This window comes from Nicotiana tomentosiformis, chromosome 8, assembly GCF_000390325.3.
Source record: "Nicotiana tomentosiformis chromosome 8, ASM39032v3, whole genome shotgun sequence".
Taxonomy (NCBI): Eukaryota; Viridiplantae; Streptophyta; class Magnoliopsida; order Solanales; family Solanaceae; genus Nicotiana; species Nicotiana tomentosiformis.
Window position 1 is genome coordinate 36,858,482 of NC_090819.1, and position 20,008 is coordinate 36,878,489.

Here is a 20,008-nt window from a genome sequence, read left to right on the forward strand (position 1 = left end):
TCACATACTATTAGTTCGGTCCATGTCACACAGAAATCATATATAAGAATACATGTACATGAATAATGGATATCAAATCACATTTTTATGAACTGATATAAGTGGCATGCTAAGGTGTATGCATGTGCGAAATGTAATACCATAGCTCAAATTAGGCGTTTACGCTACAAAATAGCAATTATCATGCTTGAACATGAGATTAACCTATATGTAACCTCTAACATGATTCAATTAGCTCACAAAATGGCATAAACATAAGAAACATGATAGAAAGAAGCTTAACAGTCAATTCGTGGCATAAATTAACCTAAGTACTACCCCGATAATGGATAAAATCCCGATGCACACACATGGGCTCAACCTCTCGCATGTGCACCACCCACAACACTTAGCCAATACTAATAACCCAGGCAACTAGCGCCTCAACCAAGTTTAGGCATGATAATTATCTCAAGAAAACCAAATCAATACTCTAAAAATTCCTTCCCATGCGAATCAACCTTCAAATGGCTTGAATCTAGCCAAAAATAACTCAATAACATTAAATAAGGCCATATGAAACAACCCCAAACAACAAAGTTTCGATCTTTATGCAATTACACAAAGTCAATCAAAAGTCAACTCGCGCCTGTACCCTGGAACCCGACAAAACTTACAAATCCCTAAGACTCATTCCAATGAGTCAAAATATACAAGTTTCATCAAAATCTGACCTCAATCGCCCCCCATATCTCCAATTTTTACTCTCCAAAATTATAGCCAAAACCCCAAATTATTCCTTTAAGTCACATAGTCTAGGTGTAATAATCCATAGGGAAACAACATTTAACATCAAAATCAAGTAAGATTATTTTCCCTTCAAAGAGTGGTGAAAAACTCTCCCAAAATCGCCTCTAGCAGAGCTCCAAAACTCCAAACAATGCAAAATAGACCAAACTCCCGTTATTTTAATATGCCCATCGATTTTTGCTATTGCAGACAAAATTATCGCTTCTGTGACTCCGCTTCTACGAAAATAATGCTTGCTTTTGCGAGCTTACTTAAGTCCCCGACCATCTGCACCTGCGCTCCACTATCTTTCTGCGCACAAGACCCTGCAGAAGCAACATCACTTATGCGCAAATTCTTCATATATGCGGACTCTGCTGCCCCCAGCCATACTTCGCTTCTGCAGCTAATTGTCCATCTTCTGTGGACTCGCACCTACGGACTAAAACTCACAGGTGCGAAAGTACCAGTAATAGGACTGCCAGCAAGATAGACATGATTTGAAACTCATCCGAAACACACCCGAGGCCCTCTAGACCCTGTCCAATCATACCAACAAGTCCTAATGCCTTTCCCAAACTTATCCAAAGGTTCAAAACACTGGAATTAACATCAAAACCACGAATCATCGATCAAGATCGTTTTCTTAAGTCTATGAGCTTCCAACTTCAAATCAAACATCATATTCAAGCCTAACCGATGCGGAATGAACCCAAACTTTTCACACAAGCTCCAAATGACTAAACGAACCTAGTCCAACTACCTAAACCAAAATCCAGATCCAATATCATTAAAGTCAACCCCCGATCAAACTTATAAACTTTACAATCCTTCAAATTTCTAACTTTCGGCAATTAGAGCCATATCAACCTAAGAACTTCCAAATCCAAATTTGGACATACGCCTAAGTCAAAAATCACCATACGAACCTATTAAGACTATCAAAACACGAATACGAGGTCGTTTACACAAAAGTCAAACCTTAGATAACTCTTACAACTTAAGCTTCCAAAATGAGACTAAGTGCCTCAGTTCGCTCCAAAACCTTCCCGAAACAAATTTCAATCATCCCCACAAGTCACATAACAACAAATACACATGCGTGGAGCATTAAATGGGGAAACAAGGACAAATACACAAAATGACCATATGGGTTGTTACATTCTCCCCCTCTTAATCAAACATTCATCCTCAAACGAGTTTAAAGTCATACCTGAAATGCCGAAAAGGTGAGGATATCTACTGCGCATATCATGCTCAGTCTCCAGGTTGCCCCTCGACCGGTTGACCCCTATACTGAACCTTCACTGATGCAATATCTGTTGACCTTGGCTTCCAAACCTACCTATCAAAAATGGGCACTGGCTCCTCTTTAAAAGTCAAATTCTTGTCCAACTACACCGAGCTGAAATCCAACATATAGGACAGATCCTTATAGTACTTCTAAAGCATGGAAACGTGGAACACTGGATAAACACCTGATAAGCTAGGTGGCAAGGCAAGTTTGTAGTCCACCTCTCAAACTCTGCCCAACACATAAAAAGCGCCAATACACCGAGGGCTCAACTTGCCCTTCTTCCCGAACCTCATCACACCCTTCATGGGTGAAACTCTGAGTAGAACCTTCTCACCCACCATGAATGCCACATCAGAATCCTTCCTATCAGCATAACTCATTTTCCTGGACTGCGTTGTACGAAGCAACTCCAAAATCAATTTCACTTTCTCTAAAGCGTCATGAATAAAATAAGTGACTTATAACCTAGACTTCCTAATCTCAAACCAATCAATCGGAAGATGACATCGCCTTCCATATAAGGCCTCATACGGAACCATCTAGATACTTGACTGGTAGCTGTTGTTGTAGGTGAACTCTGCTAACAGCAGAAACTGATCTTGCTGGCCTCCAAAATTAATGACACAGGCTCTCAACATGTCCTCCAAAATCTAATTATACGCTCGGACTGCATGTCTGTCTGGGGATGAAATGTCGTACTCAACTCAACATGTGTGCCCAACTCATGCTGCAAAACTCTCCAAAAATGCGATGTAAACTGAGTGGCTCGATATGAGATAATAGACACAGTCACACCATGCAGGTGAATAATATTTCTAAGATAAATCCAAGCCAATTTCTTAGAAGTGTAGGAAGTCATGTCCGGAATGACATGTGCAGACTTGGTCAGTCTATCCATTATGACCCAAACAGCTTCAAATATCCTCAATGTCCATGGTATCCCAACCATAAAATCCATAGTAATACACTCCAACTTCCACTCCGGTATATCAAGCCTTTGAAGGAAATCACCCAGTCTTTAATACTCATACTTAACCTGCTGACAATTCAAACATCGTACAACATGCTCAACAATCTCTTTCTTCATACTTTTTTGCCAGTAATGCTGCTTTAAATCACTGTTCATCTTCATAGCACCTGGGTGAATGGAATACCATGAGCTATGAGTCTCCTCAAGAATCAAAACTCTTAAGCCATCCACATTAGAAACACAAATTCGACCCTGAAGCCTCAATACCCCATCATCACCAATAGTTACCTCCTTAGAATCACTGTGCTGCACCATATACTTAAGGGCAAGCAAGTGGGGATCATCATACTAACGAGCCTTGATACGCTCAAACAAGGACGAATGTGATACAAAATAAGCAAGGAATCTATTAGGCTTCCAAATATCCAATCTCACGAACCTGTTGCCCCAAAGCCTGAACATCCATAGCCAAAGGCCTCTCCCCAACAGGAATAAAAGCAAGACTTCGTATACTCTCCACCTTCCTACTCAAGCCGCCGGTCACCACATTAGCCTTCTCCGGATGATAAAGAATGATGATATCATAGTCCTTCATTAGATCCAACCACCTTTGTTGCCTCAAGTTCAAATCCCTATGCTTGAATAGAAGTTGGAGACTCCGGTGATCCGTGTACACCTTACAAGACATGTCATAAAGATAATGCCTCCAAATCTTGAGTGCATGCACAATAGCTGCTAACTCCAAATTATGCACCGGCAAAACCAGAACTGGAGCTGTAGTCAAGGCAGTCTTGAGCTTTTGAAAACTCCCCTTACAATCGTCAGACCACCTGAATGGGGCACCCTTCTGAGTCAACTTAGTCAATGGGGTTGCGATAGATGAGGACCCATCCACAAAACGACGATAATACCCAGCCAACCCTAGGAAACTCCGGATCTCTATAGCGGTAGAAGGTCTAGACCAACTCTGAACTGCCTCAATCTTCTTCAGATCCACCTTAATCCCCTCACTGAACACTACATGACCGAAGAATGCCATCGAGTCTAACCAGAATTCACACTTGAAAAACATAGAATATAACTTTTTCTCCCTCAAAATCTGCAGCACGATCTTTAAATGCTACTCATGCTCCTTCCGGATGTGAGAATACACCAATATATCATCGATAACTACAATGACGACTGAATCTAGATAAGGCTGAAATACGATGTTCATAATGTTCATGAAAGATGTTGGGGCAATGGTCAACCCAAAAGACATCACCAAGAACTTATAACGCCCATAATGGGTCCTGAAGGCCATCTTAGGAATGTCTGAAGCCATGATCTTTAACTGATGGTAACCTGATCTCAAGTCAATCTTCGAGAATGCCCCTAGCACCCTGAAGCTGATCAAATAAATCATCAATATACGATAGTGGATACTTGTTCTTGATGGAAACCTTGTTCAATTACATATAGTCAATGCACATCCTCAGGGAACCATCTTTCTTCTTCACAAATAGTACCAGCACATCCCAAGGTGAAACACTTGGACTGATGAAACCCTTATCAAGCAATTCCTGAACTGCTCCTTCAATTCCTTCAACTCTGCTGGTGCCATGCAATATGGTGGAATAGAGATAGGCTGAGTGCCCGGCACCAGATCAATACCAAAATCAATATCCCTGTTGGGTGGCATACCCGACAAGTCTACATGAAATATATTTGACAACTCCCTCACTACTGGAACTGACTCAACAATAGGAGTATCATCACTAATATCTCTCATGAAGGAAAAATACACCAAATATTCCATCTCACTAATCCGTTGATCCTTCAAAAATGAAATCGCTCTACTGGTAGTGTGACCAAGAGAACCTCTCCATTCTAGCCTCAGCAACCCCGATATAGCCAACGTCACGATCTTAGCGTGATAATCAAGAATAGCATGATACAGAGATATCCAATCCATACCCAAAATCACCTCAAAATCATCCATATTGAGCAGTAAATTATCAACCTAGTCTCATAACCCCCAATGGTAAACACACAAGACCGGTATACGCGATCTACCACAATAGAATCACCAACAGTCGTAGACACATGCATAGGAATATCAAGAGAACCACGAGGCATATCCAAATAATGAGCAAAGTATGATGACACATAAGAATATGTAGAACCAGGGGTAAATAACCTTCAAAATCACCAACCATATTTGTTGCCTCAAATTCAAATCTTTCTGTTTAAACAGATATTGGAAACTAGTAAGGAAGTAAGAGTGTGTGGTAGTATCAAATGGAGTTCGCGCATTTGTCTAAATAGGCCATTCTCATGTTGCCTACTATAGAGGCTAGAGTGCGCTGGTTTGTGCAAGGCCTTAGCCCCTTGGTTATCAATGAGGCTGCTACAGCTGCCTTGAATTCATATATGAACTATGGGAAGATGGTAGCATTTTCTCAAGATACAGAGAACCGTAAGTTGAAGAACTGAATGAAGCGAGAGGGTACCAGCACGTTCTGGTCCGCGGGCAACTTTGGGGAGTCATTTGGTGGGGGAAGATCAGCTTTTAGGGGATGGCCATTAGGGCCATCCTAGTCTTTTTCTCATTCTTCAGCCAGTGCACTGCCAGCAGGGCCCAGACAGCAGTAGGGGAGTCGTTTTAGGCCTAATCAGGGCAGCAGGGAACCCCACCAGCAGGGCCGATCAGGAGGGAGATTCCAGTAGCACCGGAGGCCCCCATGCCCCAGGTGTGGGAAAATGAACTTGGGGATCTGCTACATGGACCTACCTATATGGTACGGGTGCAGATTAAGAGGTCAAGTTTAGAGGGAGTGTCGTTCATCCTGCCAGGGTGCGGGCAGGGGCACAACACGGCCATCTAGTTCTGCGGCTGCTATATCTTCGGCATCCCCTCCAGCTCGAGGTGCTCCAGCACCAGCAGGGAGTGGTGCAGCTAGGGGTGGTGCGCAGAGTTCAGGAGGACCCAACCGTTTCTATGCTATGAGTAGTCTGTAGAGTGCAAAGGCTTCTCTAGATGTTGTCACAAGTATATTGACTGTCCAATCTCATGATATATATGCTCTTATTGATTGCGGTTCCACGTTGTCATATGTTACCCCTTATGTTGCAATGGAATTTATGATAGAACCGGAACAGCTTCATGAGTCGTTCTCTGTATCTACTCTAGTTGGCAAGTCTATTGTGGCCGCACGGGTTTATAGGGGTTGTGTTGTCACGGTACGTGGTCTGGACACCGTGCCGATCTCAATGAATTGGGGATGGTCGATTTTGATGTAATTATGGGAATGGATTGGCTTTATTCATGTTTTGCCAAGCTCGATTGCTGAACTACGACTATGAGGTTTGAATTTCCAAATGAGCCAGTTGTTGAGTGGAATGGGGATAATGTAATGCCAAAAGGTAGGTTTATTTCTTAACTTAAGGCCGCGAAGATAATTAATATGGGGTGTATCTATCATTTGGTCCGGGTTACGGACACCGATGCTGATGAGCTCCCTGGGATTCCGCCAGACAGGGAAATTGATTTTGGGATTGATGTAATGCCAGGCATGCAGCGTATATCTATTTCCCCCTACAGAATGGCACCAACATAATTGAATGAGCTAAAGGAACAATTCAAGGATTTGTCAGAGAAGGGTTTCTTCCGACCGAGTGTGTCACCATGGGGCGCACCGCTTCTCTTTGTGAGGAAGAAAGATAGATCACTGAGGATGTGTATTGACTGCCGGCAGCTCAACAAAGTCACAATCAAAAACAAATACCCATTACCAGAAATAAATGATTTGTTTGATCAGTTACAGTGTGCTAGGTATTTCTCCAAAATTGATTTATGGTCTGGGTACCCCCAGTTTAAGATCAGGGAGCAGGATATTCCGAAAATATCTTTCAGGACCCGGTATGGGCACTTTGAATTTCTGGTAATGTATTTTGGGCTAACAAATGCACCGGCGGCTTTCATGGATCTTATGAATCGGGCTTTCAAGCCTTTTCTCGATTCTTTTGTCATAGTATTCATTGACGATATTCTTGTGTATTCACGGGGTCGAGAGGCCTATGCCGATCATCTCAGGGCAGTTTTGCAAACTCTTCATCAACACCAATTGTACGCGACATTTTAAAAATGTGAATTTTGGCTCGAGTCTGTCACGTTCTTGGGTCGTGATGTCTCCAGATATGGAATTAAGGTCGATCATCAAAATATTGCAGCGGTCAAGAATTTGCCTAGACCTACAACACTAACCGAAGTTCACAGTTCCATGGGTTGAGCAGGGTATTACAGTAAGTTTGTGGTCGGGTTCTCTACTCTTACCTCTCCGTTGACTAAATTGACTCAGAAAGAGGTTAAGTTCTAATGGTCCGATGCTTGTGAAAGGAGCTTCCAGGAGTTGAAATCAAGACTGACTACGACACTAGTGTTGACCATGCTAGAGGGTACAAATGGGTTTGTGGTATATTGCGATGCTTTAAGGATCGGGTTTGGGTGTGTATTAATGCAGCACGGCAAGGTTATAGCTTATGCTTCTAGGCAACTCAAGAATCATGAAAAGAACTATCCAACACATGACTTAGAACTTGCAGCGGTGGTTTTTGCATTGAAAATTTGGCGTCATTATTTGTATGGGGTCCATGTAGATGTATTCACTGACAACAAAAGCCTTCAATATATTTTCAAGTAGAAGGAGTTGTATCTGAGGCAGAGGAGATGTCTTGAGTTACTCAAGGATTATGACATCGATATCCTATATCACTCGGGGAAAGCCAATATGGTGGCGGATGCTCTTAGCCAGAAATCTATGGGTCGTTTGGCTCACTTGGAGGTATGTCAGAGGCCGTTGGCCAGGGAGGTTCACCAGCTAGCTAGTTTGGGAGTTTTTCTTGCGGACTCTAGTGAAGGAGGGGTAATTGTGCAGAATAAGGCTGAATCATTGCTCGTTGTGGAAGTCAAAGAGAAGCAATACGATGATCCATTGTTGGTACAACTGAAGGAGGGGATTCGTAAACATAAAACTATGGATTTTACTCTTGGCATGGGTGATGGTACACTAAGGTACCAAGGGCGGCTATGTGTTCCCAATGTAGATGGTCTCCTGGAAAGAATCATGACCGAGGATCACACTTCTAGGTATTTTGTGCACCCAGGTTCTACGAATATGTGTCATGATCTCAAGAAAGTCTATTGGTGGAATGACATGAAAAGGAATGTGGCGGACTTTGTGGCAAGGTGTCCGATTTGTCAGCAAGTGAAGGTTGAACATCAACGGCCTGGTGGGTTGGCATAGGACATAGAAATTCCAATGTGGACGTGGGAAATGATTATTATGGATTTTTTTGGTGGGATTACCATGCACTCCGTGCAAGTTTGACTCAATTTGGATGATTGTGGATTGACTCACGAAATCAGCACATTTCTTGCCAGTTAAATCTACCAACATAGTGGAACACTATGCTCAGTTGTATATCAAAGAAATAGTCATGCTGCATGGCACTCAGGTGATTCTTAGTACAACCTTCCATCCACAGATAGACGGGCAGGCAGAGCGGACTATTCAGACAGTTGAGGATATGTTGTGTACTTGTGTTCTTGACTTTAAGGGTAGATAGGATGATCATTTTCCACTCATGGACTTTATTTATAACAACTACTTTCAGGCTAGTATCCAAATGGAACCATTTGATGCATTGTATGGTAGGAGATGTAGATCTCCCATTGGGTGGTTCGAAATTGGGGAAGCAGAGTTGATAGGACTAGACCCGTGCATCTGGATATGGAAAAAGTTAAGATCATTAAGGAGCAGTTGAAGACTGCTCAGAGTCGTCAGAAGTCCTATTCGGATGTTCGTCGTAGGGATTTGTAGTTCAAAGAAGATGATTGGGTATTCTTAAAAATTTCCCCCATGAAAGGTGTAATGCAATTTGGTAAGAAAGGGAAATTGAGTCCGACATATGTCAGACCGTACAGAATCATTCAAAGGATAGGTGAGGTGGCGTACAAGCTTGAGCTACCACCTGAGATGTCATTAGTGCACCCGGTATTTCACGTGTCTATGTTGAAGAAAGTAGTTGGAGATCCGGCACACATTGTTCCGGCTGAAGCTATTGAGGTTAATAAGGAATTGACGTTTGAAGAGATTCTAGTTTCTATTATTGATTAGCAAGTCCGAAAGTTGAGAAATATAGAAATTGCATCCGTGAAAGTGCTATGGTGAAACCAACAAGTTGAAGAGGCTACTTGGGAAGCCGAGGAAGAAAAGAAGAAAAAGTATCCTTATTTGTTTGAATAGCCATATATTTATAAAGTTGTAATTTATGAAAATTCTAAGAGTTACTTTCTATGAATTATGCATCATTTGTACAGTTGATGATAAGGGTGTTCCTTTCCTCAAAATATATTTCTTGTGAGGCCACAGTTGGCGTTGTTATGTGTTATGTTACGTCAGTGGTTTACGTATATGTTTTAAGGATGTGTTTCTGGGTCTCTCTGACTGGTGGATAGGCCTAGTTACAGGGAAACTTTGGAGAAATTTGGGGGAATTTAGGGAGTTAGTCAAATTTGGGGCTGCTGGTTTGTGGTATGAAAACAGAGTTGCATAAGATGCTAATAGTGGACCTTGACCCTCATTCGAGGATGAATGATCTTAAGTGGGGGAGGATGTAAGGCCCCGTGAAATGTTTTCCTAAAAATCGGGGTTTTGTGATGCCGGGGTAGGTGTAGAGGTTAATAATAGTAGAAATTCTTCGCCGCGAGCTTGCGCGCCGTGGTTCAGACTTTTTGGATTGAATAGTGTGCTGGGGAATTGAAGAAAAATATTTGGCAGAGATAGGCATTTATGCGGCCCATTACGCGGCCTATTATGTGGCCGCATAATCACTCTGCAGGCCGTAGAATGGTCGGAGAGTGAGTCAGTCTTCTAGGCCATTCTTTATGTCAATTTTGCGGCCCATTATGCGACCGCAAAACCATTTTGTAGGCCTCACTCTAATCGCATATCCACCTTTATTATTTTTGCGTAAGGAGGTTATGCGGCGCATTATGCGACCGCAGAACAGGTCTGCGGGCCGCATAACGACTGCAGGCCCAGACATATTTTTCCAGTGTGTTGACATCAAATTGTGCAGCCGATATACAGACCACATATCTATTCTACGGTTGCATATGTGATAGCAGATCCTGTATTGGGCCTTCATTTTTGGGTTTTTAAACCCGACCCTACCTCGTTAAAACATATGCCATAGTCCATTTTTGAACATATTCCTGATATTCATAGAGTGAGAAAGACTTCTTAGAGTGGGGGAGTAACCATCAACCTATTATCCATCAATTCTTGCTCAATTATTGGGGACTAACAAAGAAGTCTTCACCCTAAAGGTAAGAATCTATGCCCTAGCTCTTAATTTCGAAAATCTTCTAAAAGAGGAGTAATTAGCAAGACAATTTTTGGGTGTGGGAGTTGTTATCTTGCATACATGTGTTATCAAATAATATAGGAAGGTTGTGAGCTAAAAATGGTAGATAATGGGTTGAGGGATGATGGAATCTTTCGTAAAAGGGCCTTAAAAACCTTAATGCACACATAGTGCTTGATAATATGCTCAAATGAGCTAGAATCATGATCATCTTCCTAATTTTGGTTCAACTTGTTATATTTCTGAAATAGATTGAAGTTGCTAATAATTCTGGAACATTTTAAAGGTTTAAGGAAATTCAATTGAGGTGTGTTGGCTAAACCTCTCTCTTAGAATCGAATTCCACGGTGTTCATGCAAGTTATGAAAGACCCTAGTTGATCATTATGAAATCGGTTATCCCAAGTAATCTTGTGTTGGGAGATAATGTTCAATATGTGTTTCAAATTCATTTGTTCATGCTATCTTATCTTTTGAGTATATATTCAAAGTGTGGCTGTGTGTGTTATAATTGTTACGATTTCAAGTTATGCTTGAGTGAAGGTTATCATGCCAAATTATGTGAACAAAATCTCTATATGTCTAAGACTCTTAATTCTTAATTGCTCTCATGTGTACCTAAAAGCCTTGAATTGAAGAGTCTTGTGGTCGATAATGGTAATGGTGTGTTAAAATGTAAAGGGGAGCATGAAATATGAAATTCAGCCCAGTGCCAAGAACAATATTATAACTGTTGCCATATCCCAGTGCCAAGAACAATATTATAATTGTTGCCATAAGTGCCGATGAATTGAATAGATGTGAAGAAAGTATGACGTGAGATGATTGATATAAAATGTAATGTCTCGGGTGAGACGGCCTAGGTGATCAGGCCGTGATTGGACGCCGTGCCGCACTCACGGTGGTGATTGTGCTGGAAATTGTGATTGTGGTTAATGTCTGAAATGAGGCGGCCTAGCCGATCGGGCCGTGATCGGACTCCGTGTAAAAGTACGGTGGTATTGTGAATGATGGTATACTAGAACTAATGAGCTCCCCACCTAAAAAACATGGAAATGGTGTTATTAGATCCCCGCATATTATTGTGCATTCTATTGAAATGGTGTTCGGTTATACATACTATTACTATTCGACAGTACAAACGTCTCTTTTGCCGGGGGCGCTGCATCTTTAATGGATGCAGGTGGTTCCACAGCAGGTAGCATTGACCAGTGATAGCAGTACACCTTCTTCCCAACAGACTTGTGAGCCCTACTTCATCCCGGGGTCACATATTGTATCTTTTGTTTATATTATTATCGCGTCTCGAGGTATAGCCGGGGCCTTGTTGCCGGCACTATCATAACACCCCTTTTGTATCCTTTAGAGGCTCCATAGATACTATGTGGGTTGTACATGGGTGCTAGAAAAGTCAAACAGATTATGTTGTGTTTTGATCTCTTGTTTTACTCAAATCATAAAAATGTGTGTATGTTTGAACCTTAAAATGATGTATCCAATGAGATGATTTAGTACTGTATATATTAACTTCCAACTATTTAATTAATGAAATCCTATTTTCTCTTGATCATGGGTGAGTTGGGTAGAAATTTTCCACAGGCTTGCTCGACCGAGTTTACTCGGTTGAGCATCGATTGCGCTTCTCGAGGTTTGGGCATGACCGTGAAGTTAATTCAGGAGCGACTTCATACACCGTAGTCCAGAAAAAAGAGTTATATAGATAGGAGGTCTCGTGATGTGTCACTCATGTTGGTGAGAGATCCTTCTTAGAGTTTCGTCCATGAAGGATGTGATGATGCTCGGTAAGAAGGTCAGGTTGAGCCCTCGATATATTGGTCATTTTTAGATTTTTGAGAGAGTGGGTGAGGTGGCCTACAAACTTACATTGCCACCCAGCTTATCGGGAGTTCAGTCGGTGTTCCACGTTTCTATGCTCCGAGTGTATTATGGTGACCTGTCACATGTGTTAGACTTTAGCTTAGTGCAATTGGACAAGGATTTGACCTATGTTGAAAATCTATTGGCTATTTTGGACAGGCAGTTTTGAAAGTAGAGGTAGAAGAATATCACATCGGTTAAGGTTAGGTGAAGAGGTCAACCAATTGAGGTGATGACTTGGGAGACCCATCACAATATGTGGGGCCAATATCTTTACCTTTTTGGCACTTCAGGTATTTCTCTATACTCGTTGAAGGACAGACTTTTGTTTAAGAGGGGGATATTGTAACGATCTGATTGGTCATTTTGAGTAATTTAGCCCTGATTCCCCTATTTGATGATTTAAATATGTGTATTTCCATTTTGGGACATGCCGGAGTGGTTGTTGATTTTTGGAGGAAATTTGGATTGATTTGGGACACTTAGTCCCCTGGTTGGAGGCTTACGTTGTATGAGCTGACCGGAGAGTTTGACTTTTTTGACAACTCCAGAATGGTATTATGGTGGTTCTAATAGCTTCATATTGTGATTCTTGACTAATGAGTATGTTCGATTTTTGATTTGGAGGTTCCTATGTTGTTTTGGCTTAAATGGATGAAAGTTGGAAAGTTGAAGGTTTGGAAGATTATAGGATTGACCGAGGGTTTACATTATGGATATAGGGTTCAAACGTTTGTTCCGGGAGTTGGTATAGATCCATTGTGTCATTTGGGAATTTCATATAAAATTTGAGGTCATTTGCAGTTAATTTGACATAGTTCGGCATGCGTTTTGGATGTTGAAAGTTAACTAGTTCATTTGATTTGAATTGGGGTGCGATTCATAGTTTTGATGTTGTTCGGTGTGATTTGAGGCCTCGAGCAGGTTCGTGTTATTTTTTTAAATTTGTTGGTGTGATTGGACGGGGTCCCAAGGGCCTCGGGTATGCTTCGGATAGGTTTCAGACTATTATCTCTTGTTTTGGGACAATTGTTTTGCTGGTGCCTGGTTTTGTTCATCACAATCGCGACCAGTGTGTCGCATTCGCGGACGGTAATATAGTGGAAGGTGGGTTTTTCCCTTCACATTAGGGAAGGAGGGAGCGCGTTCATGGAGCTTGTGGAGGTTCTGTCCTTCACGATCGCAGGCTGGATGCCATGTTCACGTAGAAAGGAAGGCTGGCTAGCCATCAGGCTTTTGGCCTTCTCGTTCACGAGAGAAAGGGCGCGTTCGCATAGGAACAATAGGGTTAGGCATCGTGTTCGTGACTAGGATGTCGCATTCGCGAAGAAGGGAGAAGCAGCTGGGTGAGTCTTCATGATAGTATTGTTTACTCGTTTCTTTATATTTCATAATTCTGACCTTCAATTTAGCGATTGTTTGAGGAATCAAATTCATTAAATTGGGGATTTTAGTAAAATATAGTTTTCTAAGACATAAATTGCTAATTTGAGGGTTGATTTAAGGTCAAATTTGGCTGAAACGTATATATATGGACACGTATCAGAATGGGCGTTCTGAATTTGTGAGTTTTGTCGGATTCCGGGGTGCAAGCCCGTGGTTGACTTTGCATAATTGAACCAAGATCGTAGTTTTATCATTTGGGCTTGTTTCCTATACTTTTATTGCTATTAGTTTCTCTGCACGTGTATTACGTTAATTTTTTATTGAATAGATATATCAAATACTAAAAATAACTAATGCATATATATTTGATTTAATTATAAATTACAAAGTTAAATGCACCAAAAGATAGCATAATGTAACCTTAAGATCTTTTATAACTAAAGTCAAAATTATTCTGCTCGACCAACTCTATCTCTAACTTCTATTCTTCTAGGCATCATGGTATCACTTATACTTCGATATATCTCGCTTTTTAAAATCAATTGCTCCAATAGAAAATGTCGAAAGAGATATAGTTTGATTAACTTTATGATCTTCTCCATATTATTCAGCAATAACAATATCAATTGTGTCTTAGTATCATTATTTTCTCAAGGTTAATTGCTCTTTTCTACAATATTTAAGCATCAATTTTTATATTTTAATGTACATGTCAGGCACAACATCTTCAATTTTATCATATATACATATAAGTAATATTTATTTATACATCAACAAATTATAGAGTTCAAATCTCATCGGTGAATATGAAAGGTTGAACTGCATAACAATAATTGTTTTTAGTAATTCTTATCTACAGAATAAAATTAGGTAACCATAAGATAAAATTAAGGGCAAATATCCACAAACCCCTGGTATTATTCAAAATTATTCGATTTCTGATTCTCCAATAAACTCTTTGATCTTGATATCTTCCTCGAAGAGAAGGCCGCAGTTCGAGATCAAACACGCATTCATCAAAGCGAGGTATCTAAATTTTTGGAAATAGGTTCCATTAGGAAAGTTAAATACCATGATTGGTTAGCTAACGTAGTAGTCGTACCTAAAAGATGGAGCAAACATAGGATGTGTGTAGATTACATGGATCTAAACAGGGCGTGTCCGAAGTATTCTTTCCCTTTTCCTAACATCGATCAAATGATCGACGCGACAGTCGGACACGAGATACAGAGTTTTCTCGATGATTATTTCGGGTACAACCAAATTTGGATGGACCCGGGCGATAAAGAAAAGACTTATTCATAACCAAATTCGGCACCTAGTGTTATAACATAATGCCATTTGGGCTAAAGAATGTCGGTACCACGTACCAACATTTGGTTAACCGGATATTCGAAGAACAAATAAGGAAATCAATGGAGGTTTATATTGACGATATATTGGTTAAGTCCCTGTGAGCAGAGGACCATATGAAATAATTGCAGGGAACTTTGAACATATTAAGGAAGTACAACATGAAGCTAAACTCGGAGAAGTGTGACTTCGGGGTTAGCTCGGGCAAGTTCCTCAGGTTTATGGTATCTAACCGGGGAAATGAGATCAACCCAAACAAAATAAAAGCTATAGAGGATATCACCGTAGTTGACAACGTTAAGTCGGTACAATGACTGACCGAGCGGATAGCCGCATTGGGCTGATTTACTTTGAGATCGTCGGGTAAGAGCCATCGGTTTTTTTTATTATTGAAAATGAAGAACAACTTATCTTGGACCCCGGAGTGCCAGAAAGCCTTAGAAGAACTCAAGCGATACATGTCGAGCCCTTCCTTGCTACACACTCCGAAGGCAGATGAACAACTATAACTCTACTTGGCGGTTTCTGAGGTGGCGGTAAGTGGTGTCCTAGTTCGGGGAGAAGAAGGTACACAATTTTCCTATTTATTATGTTAGTAGGACCATAGGCGATGCCAAAACAACGTATCCATACTTAGAACAGTGCATTGGGGAGTCGAAGAAAAGTTTTGGAATTGTAGGGCGTTTCCGCGGCCCATTTTGCGGTCGCCGAACTGATCTGTGGACCGCAGATATACCGCAGACTGAGACAGAAATCTGGGCAAATGTTTTGACCATTATGTGGTCCATTATGCGGCTGCAAAATCATTTTATGTGTTGCATAACGCATCGTAGACCCAGCAAAAACAATCCGGAGGGCAGTTCTGCGGCGCATTATGCGACCGCAGAATAGGTTTACGGAGACCCGTCGCAATGTGAGGCAGATGAGCCCAGTTCCGGAGGGACATTATGCGGCCCATTTTGCGGACCACAGAAGTGTTATGCAATAGCATATGCGACCACAGATCTGCTTCGAGGCTTCATTTTTTTCTCAATAAAACAACCTTAGGTGTCTTTTTAGAAGGTTAAAACTTATATTTCTAGAGATAAGGAGTGCCATAGAGTGAGGGGAAGTTCCTAAGCTTATCATTCATCAATTCTTGTAAAAGGTTGAAGAATGTACAATAAGAATTCACTAGGTCTTCCTTGTAGAGGTAAGATTCTACTCCCAAGCCCTCAATTATGTGATTTTAACTGAAAATAGGTAACAAGCCAAGAAAATGCTTGGGTGTGGGAGTTGTTTATTTTACATGCATGTACCATCAAGGGTAGTAGGAAGATTGTTAAGTTCATTCGGGTAAACTTTGGGTAGTGGGATGAAAGAATCCACCATAAGAGGACCTTGAAACCTTAATGCACACCTAGTGTTTGATAAAATGCTCAAGTGAGTTGGAACTATGAAATCCTTCATAATTTGGGTTCAATTTTGCTATATCTCTAAATAGATCGAAGTGGCTAAGATTTCCGGAACATTGTAGTAGTTTAAAAAGCTCGAGGAAAGGTATGTAGGCTAAACTTCTCTCTTAGAATTGAATTCCCACGATGTTCTTGTAAGTCCTGAGTTGTCAATTTTGAATTGACTTTTCCGAATAGGTTTGGTGTCGAAAGATGTATATATATATATATATATATATATATATATATATATATATATATATATATATATATATATATATATGAATATGTTCAATATGTGTTCCGGGATATTCCTATAGTATTATGTTATTCTTTGAGAGCGTGTTCAAAGTATGACCATGTATTAAAATATTGTGACATCAAGTCAAGCCCAAATGAAGATCATCATATCAAGTTGTGTAAGAAATCATATGTGCCTAAGATCCTAAGTTGCTCAAATGTGTGCTTAAAGGCTTGAATAGAAATGTTTGTTATTGACAATCCGTGATAATGTTTGAAAGTGACATAGTGAGCATGAATTATGAAGTACGGCCAACGTGCTAAGGATAATATTGCGATATGGCCAATGGTGCCAATAAAATTAATGACTTGTAAAAGAATATGAAATAAGTGGTAAATCCTTTCAATAACAAATGCCTTAGGAGTATTGTTTAGCCACGGAGGAAGGGTAGGTTGGAACAACCTAACCCCGAAACTACATGTGCTTGTGTAGGAGTTATTGAAGGGTAAATCCCCATGTTAATGTGATGAGATTGTTTCCCCTATATGGGATGAGATTGGTGTATTGAGATGTTTCCCATTAAATGGGATGAAATTATTTCTAGCTAGATGTGATGTGATGTTGACCCACATGACATATTGGTGAGACGGCTTAGCTGATCGGGCTGAGATCCGATGCCATGTCGCGCACATAGTGGTATCATGAGTGAATGTCTCGGGGTGAGAAGACTTAGCCGGTCGGGCTGAGATCGGACCTCGTGCTAAAATACGGTGGTGTATCAATGCTAAAGATCTCCCAACTTAAACTAATGAAACTTACTTTAAAGTTACCTTTCCCCTAACTTGACACCTTGTTACTGTCTGAGTCTCTTATTGATTTCTTATTTTATTCTCCGTTTAATGTTGGTCGTTCTATTGAGAGGGTATTTAGTTTTACATACTAGTACTATTCCATATGTACTAATATCCCTTTTGCCGGGGGGCACTGCATATTTATTGGATGGAGGTGGTTCCATAGCAGGTGGTATTGATCAGTGATAGCAGCACACCATCTCCTCAGCTGACTTGGTGAGCCCTACTTCATTTCGGGGTCATGTGTCTCTTATCCTTTGTTCATAGCATTTTTTTAGCTATAGCTGGGACCTTGTTGCCGGCACTATCGTAGAACTCCTTTTTTCTTGTTAGAGCCTCCGTACACATAGTGTGGGTTGTATCTGTGTTTGGGAAGTTAAACTAAAAATGTTGTAATAATCATCTATTCCACTTTAAATATGACTGTAGAATGTATTGTTTTGGAGACATGTTAATAACGTAACTAATGGAATTGAACTGGTGTTATTCACACGACTTCTTACTATCTAATTAATGAAATGTATTCTTCTCTTTATTCATGGGTGAGTTGGGTAGACGGCACTGTGCAGGCTTGCTCGACCAGGGTAACTCTATTGAGCACCGGTCGCGTTCCCCGAGGTCGGGGCATGACAAACATGGTATCAGAGCCTAAGGTTTTAAAGTGTCCCTTGTCTCGGAGCCGTGTCTAGTAGAATCCTTCTTATCGGTGTGTTGTCGATCACATCTAGAATTATGAGGCTACATGGGCATTTAGGAATAATACCCTTCTTTGATGTTCTAGTTCGCGCGATAATGCTGATTGTAAAATTGTTCCTCCTTCAACTCGTGCATTGCACTAATTTTCAGTATATGATATGGCACTTAGGAAGAAAGAAAGTACTGGCCGAGGAATCAATGCCACAGGAGTGGCAGTTGGTCCTTTACTTGATGATGCGGGTGAGCACCCGAGAGGTGAAAACATTCCCCTGGCTACTACACTGCCTGATTCCACTACACCTGATCTGACCGCACTAGTTCCTACACCTACTGAGGGTGCAACGATCCCTCCATCTAATATTCCAGTTCCACCTCCAGCCCCAGCTTCCGGTCCTGGTGTATTTGATAGGGAGCCATACAAATGTTGGCTCAAATAGTGGCTTCCCAGGCCCAAAGATCAAATGTTGCACCCACTTCTTCTAGTCAGCCAGGGGATTTCGCTTATTCCAGAGTGAACAAATTTCTCCAATTGAACCCTCCAGTTTTCATAGGTACTGATCATGGGAGGACCCCCAGAATTTTATTGACGAGATGCACAAGACCCTCCGACTTATGCATTCTACTGAGACGGAGGGAGTGGAGTTGGCCTCCTACCGCCTGAAGGGGGTGGCCGATTCTTGGTTTGAAATGTGGGAGGACTCCCGTGAGGAGGGAAGCCCTCTGATGAGGTGGGGTGAGTTTGCCGATGCTTTTATTGACCATTTTATGCCTGCCAAGATTAAGGTAGCCTGTGCCGCCGAGTTTGAGAGCCAGAAGCAATGTAGCATGAGTATGTGGTACTATCATATGAGATTCGCGCGCCTGTCAAAATATGCTATCTACATGTTGCCCACTATGGAGTCTAGAGTGCGCCAGTTTGTAAAGGGCCTTAGCCCCTTGGTTATTAATGAGGCCCCCATGTCCTAGGTACGGGAAGATGCACTTTGGGGCCTACGTCATGGACCAACCCATATGTTACGGGTGTGGTATGAGGGGTCACATTTAGAGGGATTGTCGTTCGTCTCACCTCCAGCCAGTTCTGCAGCTATTACATCCGCAGCACCTCTTCCAGCTTGAGGAACCCTAGCAGCCGCAGGGAGTGGTGCAGCTAGGGGTGGTACACATAATTCAGGAGGACCTAGCCTTTTATATGTTATGAGGGGTTGCTAGAGTTCAAAGGCTTCTCCAGATATTGTCATAGGTTTATTGAATGTCCAATTTCATGATGTGTATGCTCTTATTGATCCCGGTTCCACTTTATTGTATGTCACTCCTGATGTTGCTATGGGATTTGGGATAGAACTGGAATAACTCCACGAGCCGTTCTCTATATCTACTCTTATTGGTGAGTCTATTATGGCCGTGCGAGTTTATAGGGATTGTGTTATCACGGTGCGTGGACGGGACACCATGGCCGATCTCATGGAATTGGGAATGGTTGATTTTGATGTAATAATGGGAATTGATTGGCTTTATTCATGTTTTTCCAAGCTTGACTGTCAAACCAGAATCATTAGGTTTGAATTTCCAAATGAGTCAGTGATTGAATGTAAGGGGGGTGATGTGGTGCTGGAGGGTAGATTTATTTCTTACCTTAAGGCCACAAAGATGATTAAGAAAGGGTGTATCTACCATTTGGCCCAGGTTACGGTCACCAATGTTGAGGCACCTGCACTTGAATCTGTGC